The sequence below is a fragment of the Chiloscyllium plagiosum genome, chromosome 6, assembly GCF_004010195.1.
Source record: "Chiloscyllium plagiosum isolate BGI_BamShark_2017 chromosome 6, ASM401019v2, whole genome shotgun sequence".
Taxonomy (NCBI): Eukaryota; Metazoa; Chordata; class Chondrichthyes; order Orectolobiformes; family Hemiscylliidae; genus Chiloscyllium; species Chiloscyllium plagiosum.
In genome coordinates, this window is record NC_057715.1 from 35,131,307 (window position 1) to 35,143,777 (window position 12,471).

Sequence of the window (12,471 nt, forward strand, 5' to 3'; positions counted from 1 at the left end):
CATTCCTGTGGTTGCTGAAGTTTCAAAATCCAAGACTTGATGAGCTCTTGTAACTCATGACTTTTAAGAAGAAATGCTTCCTTTGAGAGAATTATTTTGCACTCTATCCTTGAATGTTAGGACTCTAGACGTGGCTTCAGGAAAGAACCTGACCTTTTTCAACATTTGGGTTCCTGATTCCCAAATAGCTGCAGAGGTTTACAAGAGTCAACCTAAAGGTATAATGCTTATACATCAATGAAAAATTCTGTAGGAACTCTGTCTCATTTTAGTCCCCTGGAGAGATCGGTGAGGTATTTTCCAGATATCTTCATTTCTGTTCTTGGTGCTTTTCTTTTGCCCTTTCCTGCTCCTCCCATGAGATAATGTGGTTGTTGAAGGGAAGAACAGGGGTTGAAATGAATAGGTATAGAATCTGTCTCATCTGGATGCTTTAAATTTCACAACCATGAGACCAGATTGATGTTCATTTTATTACCTGTCATTTATTTATACTCCTGCACATCAACATGTGACACTGAAGTTATATTGTCTCATGTGTCAGATCATTGCCAAGATAGATAAATAGTTTTGGAGCAATATCAAAATAATTGCATAACTGTACCCTAAAACACAGTGGAATAATGCCAGCATGTGATTATGAATGGATGCTCAGATGAACTGGCCCGATACTTTTCATACTCAGTTGCTTTGGTCCGTTCTCAACAGAGGAAATGTGAATATCAATTTAATTCTTCACAGCACAAAATCCAACATAGAAGTTGTTCTTCAAGTGCTGTAGTTTACCATAATGTGGGAAGGTATGACACATTCCTCCCTATTCGTCAGCAGCAGGCCTGAAATTCTATTTCTCCATCAGGAACACCTGGAACATAAGGAAACGCTAACAGTCATAAAATGCCTGAGGATCAATTGGTTTTTGCATCCGTCTTCAGGCACAGAAAACATCCCATTGTGTCTATTTCTAGTCCTTGACAATACAATAGGGTCTGATGTAACGCAATAGGTTCGTTCTCATGCGATCGTGTGTTATAAGGAAATTGTACAATAGCCACGCCATTTAATGTAATGGAGATAGAATTGTGTTATGGCCAATACAGGTGAAGAAGGTTTGTGTTCTACAAATAACAGTCTAAATTATTTAATCACATTAAAACTAATTCACGTTGAAGAAACATACATTATAGCAGAACTGACTATGAGTAATAATGAGGCACTATAAAAGACTTAAAAAAGGGCCATTAGATTAGAACCTTTGCTTCTGTTGACAGGCAGTGGGAGCCAGGCTGTGGGGAAGTTGGATAAAAAGCATAGACTTCAGAGAGATTTGATTAATATATTCAAAATGATGAAGGAATTGAACATGTGGCCAGGTTATTTGAATTAGATAAATTAAGAAGGGCAATGGGATGTAAACCTGTTTTTTGATAGAAGCAAAGGACCTGGATAGCTGTGAGGATGCTTTCTTTTCCCATAGCATTGTTGAACTTTGGACCAGATTGTTAACTCATACGTGTGAGGTACATTGTCACACTAATTAGAAAAAGGAAGCTCAATGAGTACATGGAAGTAATGGATGTAATTGTACACTAAAGGTGAATAGGATGCTGCAGCCATTACTTGCAACTATCATTAACTCCAGAAAGCACTTTTGATATCACCTAGTATCAGCGAAGAATCTCTTCCTTCAAAATGGCCTAGTTATTTCTTTAATTTTTTCCTCGAATGTCCCTCTCAGGAAATTACATGTTTACTGGTGCATACAGGTCATGTCATAGAGATGGACAGTAAGAAAACAGACCCTTCAGTCCAACCCATCCATGCCGACAAGATATCCCAACCCAATCTAGTCCCACCTGCCAGCACCCGGCCCATATTGCTCCAAACCATTCCTATTCATATACCCATCCAATTACCTTTTAAATGTTGCAATTGTACCAGCCTCCACCACTTCATCTGGCAGTTCATTTCATACCTGTACCACCCTCTGTGTGAAAAGGTCGCCCCTTAGGTCTCTTTTATATCTTTCCCCTCTCACCCTAAACCTATACCCTCTAATTCTGGACTCCCAACCCCAGGGAAAAGAATTTGCCTATTTACCCTATCCATGCCCCTCATCATTTTGTAAACCTCTATAAGGTCACCCCTCAGCTGCAGAGAAAACAGCCCCAGCCTGTTCAGCCTCTCCCTATAGCTCAGATCCTCCAACACTGGCAACATCCTTGTAAATCTTTTCTGAACCCTTTCACGTTTCACAACATCTTTCCGATAGGAAGGAGACCAGAATTGCACACAATATTCCAACAGTGGCCTAATCAATGTCCTGTACAGCCACAACATGACCTCCCAACTCCTCCACTCAACACTCTGGCTAATAAGGCTAATAAAGGAAAGCTTACCAAACGCCTTCTCCACTATCCTATCTGCGAATCCAATTTCAAGGAGCTATGAACCTGCACTCCAAGGTCTCTTTGTTCAGCAACATTCCCTAGGACCTTACCATTTAGTGTATAAGTCCTGCTAAGATTTGCTTTCCCAAAATGTAGCACCTCGCATTTATCTGATTTAAACAAACTCAATCAAGTTTGTGAGACATGATTTCCCATGCATAATGCTATGTTGACTATCCCTAATCAGGCCTTGCCTTTCCAAATACATGTTCATCCTGTCCCTCAGGATTCCCTCCAATAACTTACCCACCGCTGACGTCAGTCTCACTGATCTATTGTTCCCTGGCTTGTCCTTACCACCCTTCTTAAACAGTGGCACCACGTTAGCCAACCTCCAGTCTTCCAGCACCTCACCTGTGACTATCGATGATACAAATATCTCAGCAAGAAGCCCAGCAATCACTTCTCTAGCTTCCCACAGAGTTCTTGGGTACACCTGATCAGGTCCTAGGGATTTATCCACCTTTAACCGTTTCAAGACATCCAGCACTTCCTCCTCCATAATCTGGACATCATATATAAATGAATGAGGTTAAGGTATTTTGTGTTATGTGTGAAGGCAACTCCCAAGTCAAGTCCTCTAAATTTGCCAATGTAACACTTGCATAATTGTTCTCAAATTCCCAGTTAGTGAACTGCACTTTAGATATGGTACTTGCTGTCCTAAAACTTTCCCAGATTAGTACTGATTCTTGCGCTCTACAACTGACAATGGCAGTAACCAAAAATAACAGTTAGATAATTAGTGACTCATCAGATGAGCAAAAATTTGGTTTTACCTGAAATAGCATCAGAACCAAGATGTTAAAGGGGCATAAAGTAAGGAATTATGAAACATTCAACACATATCTTTGAGAAGAAGAGGTCAGAAGATAAACTTCAATCAAGTGACAGAATGCCACAGTTAACCGAAAATTGAAGAGTTGAAAGTGTATTGCTGGAAAAGCACAGCAGGTCAGGCAGCATCTGAGGAGCAGGAGAGTTGACATTTTGGGCATAAGCCCTCCATCACTTTCTTCTGCTCCTCGGTTGCTGCCTGACCTGCTGTACTTTTCCAGTGCCACACATTTCGACTTTGACTTTCCATCAGCATCTGAGGAGCAGGAGAGTTGACATTTTGGGCATAAAGCCCTCCATCACTTTCTTCTGCTCCTCGGTTGCTGCCTGACCTGCTGTACTTTTCCAGTGCCACACATTTCGACTTTGACTTTCCATCATCTACAGTCCTCACTTTCTCATTGTGTGGAATGTTGTCCAGGTATACCCTATCTAGAAAAAAAAGGACAAATCTAATGTCCCAATTTCCACACTAACGGTTGGCACTCAATCATTAGCAAATTGTTGGATGAAGTTATTGATATCGTTATTAAGCAATATTTGCTCAACAATAACCTGCCCACTAACAATTTGGGATCTATTAGGGGCCCAGCTCCTGACGTTATCCAAATATGGGAAAAAAAAGAACATTAAAGGCGACAACCATCAACATCAAGCTGTCATTTTACTCAGTCTAATATCTAGGAACCTTCACAAAGATGGAGTCAAAAGGAATTAGGGGAAAATCGCCCATTGAAATCATAACTGGTGCATAGACAGAATATTGTGGTTGTTGGAAGGCAATCATCTCATCATAAGGCAATCACTGCAGGTGTTCCTCAGCTAAGTGTCATTGGATCAACCATCTTCAAATTGTCTCTCCATCATAAGATAAAAAGTTGGGATATTCACTGGTGATTAGACAATGTCTGAAGCATTTCAAGCCTCCTCAAGTACAGAATCAACCCTTTCCCATACGCATCAAGAACTGGACAACATCCAGGCTTGGGCAGCTAGTTAGTGAGGAACATTCATGGCATACTAGTGATAGGCAATGATCAACCCAAATGGGAGAGGATATAATTATTTCCCCCAATGTTCAATGGTTTTGGCATTGCTGAATCCCACATGTCAGTATGCTGAGGGTTTACCATTGATCAGAGTTGGAACAAAAACAACCATAAATAAGAACAGGTCAGAGACTTGGAATTATATGGTGATTAATTCATCTCCTGTCTCCCTGAAGCCTGCCTATCATCCACAAGACACATGTCAGGAATTTAGATAGAATACTCCTTCCTTACCCAACTTCAGCAGCACTGAAGTAGATCTGCATCATCCAGGTCAAAGCAACACACATGATTGGCTCTCATCCATCAAATTTCACTTCATTCATCACACACACAAAGTGGTAGCAGTGTGAACAATTAAGAAAATGCTCTGAAGCACTCCCGGAGGCTGATTTGACAGTACCTTCCAAATCTGTGACCTCTCCCAACAAGAAAGTCAAAGACAGCAGATGCTTCAAGTTCATCTTCAAACCTGACATCATCTTGACTTGGAACTATATTATCATTTCTTCATTGTAACTGGGTCAAAAATCTTGAATTTTCTCTCTAACGTCACTGTGAACCTATCTACACCTCAAGACAGCAGCAGTTCAAGACGACAGCTCACCACCAGTTTCTCCATAGCAATTGGGAATGGCCAACAACTTCAGGCACAGCAAGAGATGTCCACATCCCATGAACTGCTGAAAATAAAAGGTATATGTGTGTCAATGTTAAGAATTGATAAGACCTGTTGGATTATCACTGTTGAAATAATTTCCCTTCAAAAGCTCAATGTGTAAATAATTCAAGTACCTGGATGTAATCACATTACCACAGACGTTCTGCACTCCAGCACTCGAGGCATAGACTGTGTCTGGACATTACTTTGTACTGTGTAAATTAACGTGGTTCTGTTCGCCGAGCTGGAAATTTGTGTTGCAGTCGTTTTGTCCCCTGTCTAGGTGACATCCTCACCAGGCATCCCACTCAGACCCATAGTATCACTACCAGGGATACCATCACACAAACTGGCTAAAGAACTACAGCAGAAACTGAAACACCTGATCAGCGGATCCAGACACTCTATACAATCAACACAGGAATTGTTGGACATCATTAGAAATATACACATAGACAAGGAAGAAACCATGGTCTCATTTGATGTAACGGCACTGTTCACCTCTATCGACAAAACCCAACCAGAGAAACAATAGCCAACCTGCTGGACAAACAGAACAGACAACAGGACGTTGAACCCATCAACAAAGACGGCATACTCAAACTACTAGACCTGTATCTCACAACACACTTCACATTCAACAACCAAATATATGAACAAATCAACGGCACACCCATGGGCTCACCCATCTCTGGACTCATAGCAGAAGCGGTAATGCAAAGATTAGAACAAACAATCTTACTGCAAATTCAACCCAAACTCTGGGTCAGATATGTAGATGACACCTTTGTAATCATTAAAAACACAGAAATAGAGAACACACACCGGATCATCAACGCCACACTCACAGGAATCTGATTCACTAGAGAGGAAGAAAAGGACAACCAACTCTGATGGTACAGAGAACACCTAACGGAGAATTCACCACAAAGGTATAAAGGAAAGCCACATACACAGACCAAGTCCTGAACTACGAAAGCAATCACCTCAACACCACAAATGAAGTTGCATCAAGACACTATTCAAAAGGGCCACAACACACTGCAGTACACCAGAACTGCAAAAAGAGGAAGAAGAACACCTATACAATGTATTCGCCAAAAACGGATATCCGCGTAATTTTATCAACAGATGCCTAAGGGAAAGACAACGGAACAAGGACATGCCGCAACCCAAAGGACTAGCCACAGTACCATACATTAAGAGCATTTCCGAACTGACAGCCAGTCTACTGCAACCACTGGGACTCATAACAGCACACAAACCAGCAGCCACTCTCAGACAACAACTCAGCAGAACGAAGGACCCGATATCCAGCATGAGCAAAATCAATGTAGTGTACAAAATCCCATGCAAGGACTGCACAAAACACGACATAGGACAAACAGGAAGACAGCTAACGATCCGCATCCATGAACACCAACTAGCCACGAAACGACACGACATTGTCCTGCTGGAGGAGTGGCCACTGGAGGGAGAGGCTGGAAGCCACAAAGTCAGGGCTGTGTGGAGCAAAAGCTGGACTCACAGCCTGGGAGAATTCACCAGAGGGGATTCCCCTTCATTCCAACTGGCCAACCAATTTCAACTCCTTTCAAGTTTAAATTTATTACACGATCAGAGGGTGCCTTCATTTTGAAGTTGTTGTTCTTTACATTGTGCCTGAACTGAACCTACTCCTTTCAGTGGGGTAGTCGGTCATCATTCTTCTTAGGGCTAACAACCTCAGAAAGCTGAGTGCTGCTCACATACCATTGGAGGCACGACCCCCGCTTTCCCCTCAATGAGAAAAGTCAATTCAGAGGCAGGAAGTTTCTGTCCTCAGCGTCAAAACTAACACACAAAATCTGACATGGTGCTAAAGGATGACAATGCCCAATGATGCTATAGCCGAAGAAGTCAATATCTTTTCGGTATATGAATAAATTGTCAAAAACAAATATAATTTTTTTATTTTCTGTGCTTTTAATCAAAGCATAGAACTACCTTGTACTGAAATTTGGTTGCCATTTATTTAGTAAATCACTTTAAATCATACAGTAAATATCAAAGCATATTGAATGAGATTGTATTAATTTTCTGGCATAATCTACTTCAATCTGTGCATAAATCACAAGCATGACCATTATTCTAACTGAATAAACAACAGGTAAATTAATTCAATGTTTGCTTAAAGTTACAGTCATTTCAGTAAATATCCTTTTATGTGTTATTTACATTTTTTTATTCTCCAATCAGATTTTTAGTTAAGAACAATGCCTACGCAATGAAGAATGATTGCACTACTCCAGGTATTTCAAATTAGTCACAAAGACTTTATAAAAAAAACTGAAAGTCTGCAGAAGCTGTTCAATGAGCTTTGTTGCTTGTTCATTTTTTTGCACATTAATTTTGTGAAGAATTTTAGTTACACTGGTTCATGAATTTTCATTGATATGTAAATGAACTTTCCAAGATTTACATCTATTTGAATCTTCTCATTACACTGTAACAGTCATGAATATCCATGAAAATGAAAGGAGTCTTTTAACATTCAAAGTTATTCCAGAAAATATATAGATTGCTTAAACTCGATGATCATTAAGACAGTTTTTAGTACTCACTAAAATCCTGAAAATGGATAATGTTTTGGAAATGCAAGCAGGAGCTTTTTGTGGAATAGAAACTCAAGCTTATATTGAGCAGAATACTGAGGAGCTAGTTTTCAAAGTTACAAGAACACTGTCCATTACAGAACATCTTTAATATTCATTTTTAAGCTTGGATCGAACTCAGGTGGCCATTAGGAAAAAAATGGGATCAAGTCCAAGGCTTAAGTTTCAAGAAGGGTCACCTGGGCCAGCATTCATCTTGCTAGTTTCACCTGTTAATCCTCAAATTATGTTGGAAAGACTGTCAGGCAGTGTTCAATAGTCAAGGATGAAAGTAGAAATCTAAAGTCAGCGTAATGACAATGTGACAAATATACTGATACACTGCGGACATTGTTAACTTATAATTCCGATATGTGTTAACTAAAAGAGGACTAAAACAGCCAGACATGGTTGTAGATGAGAATTAAGTGGCTGTTTGGAGAGAAAGACCATACAATTTTATACCCTTTGATGAAAAGGAACTTCAAACAACAGCCCATCAAAAGGGAAGAGGCAAGAAAAAAGAGTTTGGACTCTGGTCTATTCTAACTCCAAAGATAATTAGGGGCTGATTGTGTCCCAAACTGCAGAACCATTTTTTGTTTATCCTTTTGAGGAATATATAAGGCATGGGTTAAAAAACTAGTTTCAATTATATTGGAACGAGCTTGTGAACTGAATGTTCTCATATGTACCAGCCTGTCTTTGTGTATTATGAAGATCAAGTCAAAGGACATTTTCCTAGTCTCCCTTGTATTGAGGTGAAGACTTTTTATCATACAGAGAGTGGGGATAAGGAGTTTTTTTATCAGGACGGCAGCCGGTGACAAGTGGAATTCTACAGGGGTCCATTCTGAGACCATAACTTTTTGCATGAGAAATTAACAATTAACTGAGAGCATTGTTGTTAATTTTGTAGATGATGCAAAGATAGGTGAAGGGAGAGGCACTGTTCGGAAGTAGGAAAACAGCAGAAGGAGTTGGACAGGCTAGGAGAGTGGAAAAAGAAGTGGCGGGTAGAATACAATGTGAGAAAGTGTAAGATTTTGCACTTGGACAAGAAGAATAGAGGTGTGGACTATTTTCCAAATAGGGAAACTCTTCAGAAATCTGAAGCATAAAGGGACATTGGAATCCTAGTTCAGGATTCCCTTATGGTTAACATCCAGGTTCAGTTGTCAGTTACAAAATCAATGCAATCTTTCAAGAGGGCTAGAATAAAAGAGCAGAAATGCTTAAGGCTCTGGTCAGAATACATCTGAAATAAAATGAACAGTTTTGAGCCCAATATTTAAGGAAGGATTAGCTGGCATTGAACTGAGTCGAGATGTGTTTTACAAGAATGATCCTGGGGATGAAGGGCTGGTTATTTGAAGAGCAGTTGAGGACTCTGTGTCTGCACTCAGTGAAATTTAGAAGGAAATGGGGCAATCTTACTGAAACTTGTACAATATGGAGAGGTCTGGATAGAGTAGATATGGAGAAGATGTTTCCACAAATAGGAAAGACTAGGACCCAAGGGCACAGCCTCAGAGTAAAGGAACAACCCTATAAAACTGAGATGAGGCAGAATTTCTTCAGCCCAAGGGTAGGCAATCTGTTGAGTTCATTGCCACTGAGGTCTGTGGAGGGCAAATCATTGAGTGTAAATAAGACAGAGATAGATAGGCTTTTAATTAATAAGGGGATCAGGATTACAGGGAGAAGGCAGGAGAATGGGGTTTAAAAACATACCAGGCACGATGGAGTGCCAGAGCAGACTTGACAGGTAAAATGGCCTATTAGTGCTCTTATATTTTATGGTCTTATGGTTTATTACTGTGCATTCCAGAAGCAACCAGACAAAGCAATATAGGACAAACAAAAAACACTCCCTCTCACCCTGGATACTGGAACTTAACCACAGTTGAAAGGAATCAAAACTAAGTATCTGAACCAATTTGCAATTCTAAGGACCATGAAGCCTATTATTGAAGTACTAATGTCAACATTACCTGTTTCCTTTACAGCAGTGGCTGCAACATTAAACTATCTGCTGTCCTTGAAATTTTCATAAACTGATCCAAAAATCTGTTTTCATTACGTTTTATTCTTTTGGATACACCTCTTAATTCCAATTTTGTGTGTCTAGGTGTGTTGCAATACTTATTCCTCTTCAGTTTAATAATTAAAGAATTCACCCTTTGTTCACGCAAGAAAACCTGGTTAAATTGGCTTTTCTTATATAAACATAGACTCATTTGGGTCTGGGAGAGATGTTTCAACAAGGGGAGGGATCTGTTTTCAAATTAACCTTTTTGCAATGAACTGAGGGGACATGTGAATAAAGTTCATTCCTCCCTCCCCTCACCCTCCAACCCGGAAATTACCAATTTGAGGCATTTGGATTGGAGCTATAGAAATTAAGAAATTTCACCTGGGGCCTGATTGTAATACCAAGTACCATTGGGAAATATAATGAAGTTTACCTCATGTACATAAATAACAACATTAATGCGCAAAATAAGTAAGAGCATGTCAAGATTTTTTCTTGGATAGATGAATGTAAGCTGGGTGAGAATAGCTGGAAAAGTCTTTATCATAAATGCAATGGCTAGATTGGGTCAGATAGGAATGGAGCGAGAGAACAGGCTTTGGTGTGGAATATTTTGGTCTGATTTTGGAAAGCCAAAGAAGCCAAAAAGATTGAGTGAGACTCATGCCGCATAATCACAGCAACATAGAATCTTGTGAGTATCTTTAGCCAGAGTGTTCTCAATATTACAGGTAGAATGGGAATCAAATTACAGGCAAATGCAAAAGAAGTGGCAATGGAGCAGAGTTTCAGACACATTTCAGAACCTGTGAAAAGCAGTTTTACAGGAAAGATGAATCAATGATTGATTTTTAAAAAAGTTTTAGGATAAACAGGATGTGTAAGAGCCATGTTGGATTGGGGTGGACAAAGTTAAAACTCACACAACACCAGATTATAGTCCAACAAGTAGTTGATGAAGGAGCAACGCTCTGAAAGCTAGTGCTTCCAAACAAACCTGTTGGACTACAATCTGGTATTGAAGCTTAAACAGTGCTAAGGAAGGGAAATTGTTCAGCATTTTATCAAAGGCAAATATTTGAAAGTTTTGAACCTAAATTGACAGCACGTCAAGAAGTCATTCCTTGAAGAAACCAGTACAATGATGGGTTGATGATGAGAGAGGATTTAAAGAGCGATAAAGTAGTTTCAAGGCAAGGTAAAGATTAAATGGAATACAGGGAGAGCTAGCTATTTGGATACAGAATTGGTTCGAGGTAGAAGACAGAAGGTGGTGGTGGAGGGTTGTTTTTCAGGCTGGAGGCCTGTGACCAGTAATGTGCCACAAGGGTCAGTGCTGGGTCCACTACTTTTCATCATTTATAGAAATTATTTGGATGTGAACATAGGATGTATAGTTAGTAAGTTTGCAGATGACACCAAAATTGGAGGGGTAGTGGACAGTGGAGAAGGTTACCTCAGATAAAAACAGGATCTTGATCAGATGGGGAAATGGGCTGTGGAGTGGCAGGTGGAGTGTAATTTAGCTAAATTTGGAAAAGCAAATCAGAGCAGGACCTATAGACTTAATCATAAGATCCTGAGGAGTTTTACTGTTCAAAGAGACCTTGGAGTGCAGGTTCATAGTCCTTGAAAGTAGAGTCACAGGTAGATAGGATAGTAAAGAAGGCATTTGGCATGCTTTCCATTATTGGTCAGAGCATTGAGTATAGGAGTTGGGAGGTCATGTTGGGAGGTAATATCCATCCTATCGGAAGAACATTGTGAAACTTCAAAGGGTTCAAGAAAGATTTACAAGGATTTTGCCAGGGTTGGTGGATGTGAGCTCGAAGGAAAGGCTGAATAGGCTGGAGCTGTATTCTCTGGAACATCAGAGGCTGAGGGGTGACCTTATGGAGGTTTATAAAATCATGAGGTGCATGGATAGGATAAATAGACAAGGTCTTTTCCCTGGAGTGGGGAGTCCAGAACTAGAGGTCTGAGGTTCAGGCATGTATGGAAGGAGTTGCTAGAGGAAGTCATAGAGTCATTGAGATGTACAGCATGGAAACAGACCCTTTGGTCCAACCCATTCATGCCGACAAGATATCCCAACGCAATCTAGTGCCACCTGCCAGCACCTGGCCCATATCCCTCCAAGCCCTTCCTATTCATATACCCATCCAAATGCCTCTTAAATGTTGCAGTTGTACCAGTCTCCATCACTTCCTCTGGCAGCTCATTCCATACACGTTCCACCCTCTGCGTGAAAAGGTTGCCTCTGAGGTCTCTTTTATATCTTTCCCTTCTCACCCTAAACCTATGTCCTCTAGTTCTGAACTTTGTCTATTTATCCTATCCATGCCCCTCATAATTTTGTAAACCTCTATAAGGTCACCCCTCAGCCTCCGGCATTCCAGGGAAAAACAGCTACAACCTGTTCAGCCTCTTCCTATAGCTCAAATCCTCCAACACTGGCAACATCCTTGTAAATCTTTTCTGAACCCTTTCAAGTTTCACAACATCTTTCCGATAGGAAGGAGACCAGAATTGAATGCAATATTCCAACAGTTGTCTAACCAATGTCCTGTACATCCGCAATATGACCTCCGAACTGCTGTACTCAATACTCTGACCAATAAAGGAAAGCATACCAAACATCTTCTTCACTATCCTATCTACTGGCAACTCCAATTTCAAGGAGCTATGAACCTGCACTCCAAGGTCTCTTTGTTCAGCAACACTCCCTAGGACCTTACCATTTAGTGTATAAGTCCTGCTAAGATTTGCTTTCCCAAAATGCAGCACCTCGCATTTATCTGAATTA

General features: G+C 40.3%; 1 long non-coding RNA gene across 1 annotated transcript in view; it reads right to left on the reverse strand.

The window, feature by feature from the left end:
• Nucleotides 1–285: 285 nt before the first annotated feature.
• Nucleotides 286–12,471, reverse strand: part of LOC122551125 — a 62,340-nt gene continuing 50,154 nt past the window's right edge. Inside the window, exon 3 of the long non-coding RNA XR_006312019.1 lies at nucleotides 286–865. This is a non-coding gene — a long non-coding RNA (uncharacterized LOC122551125). The remainder of the gene's footprint in view (nucleotides 866–12,471) is intronic.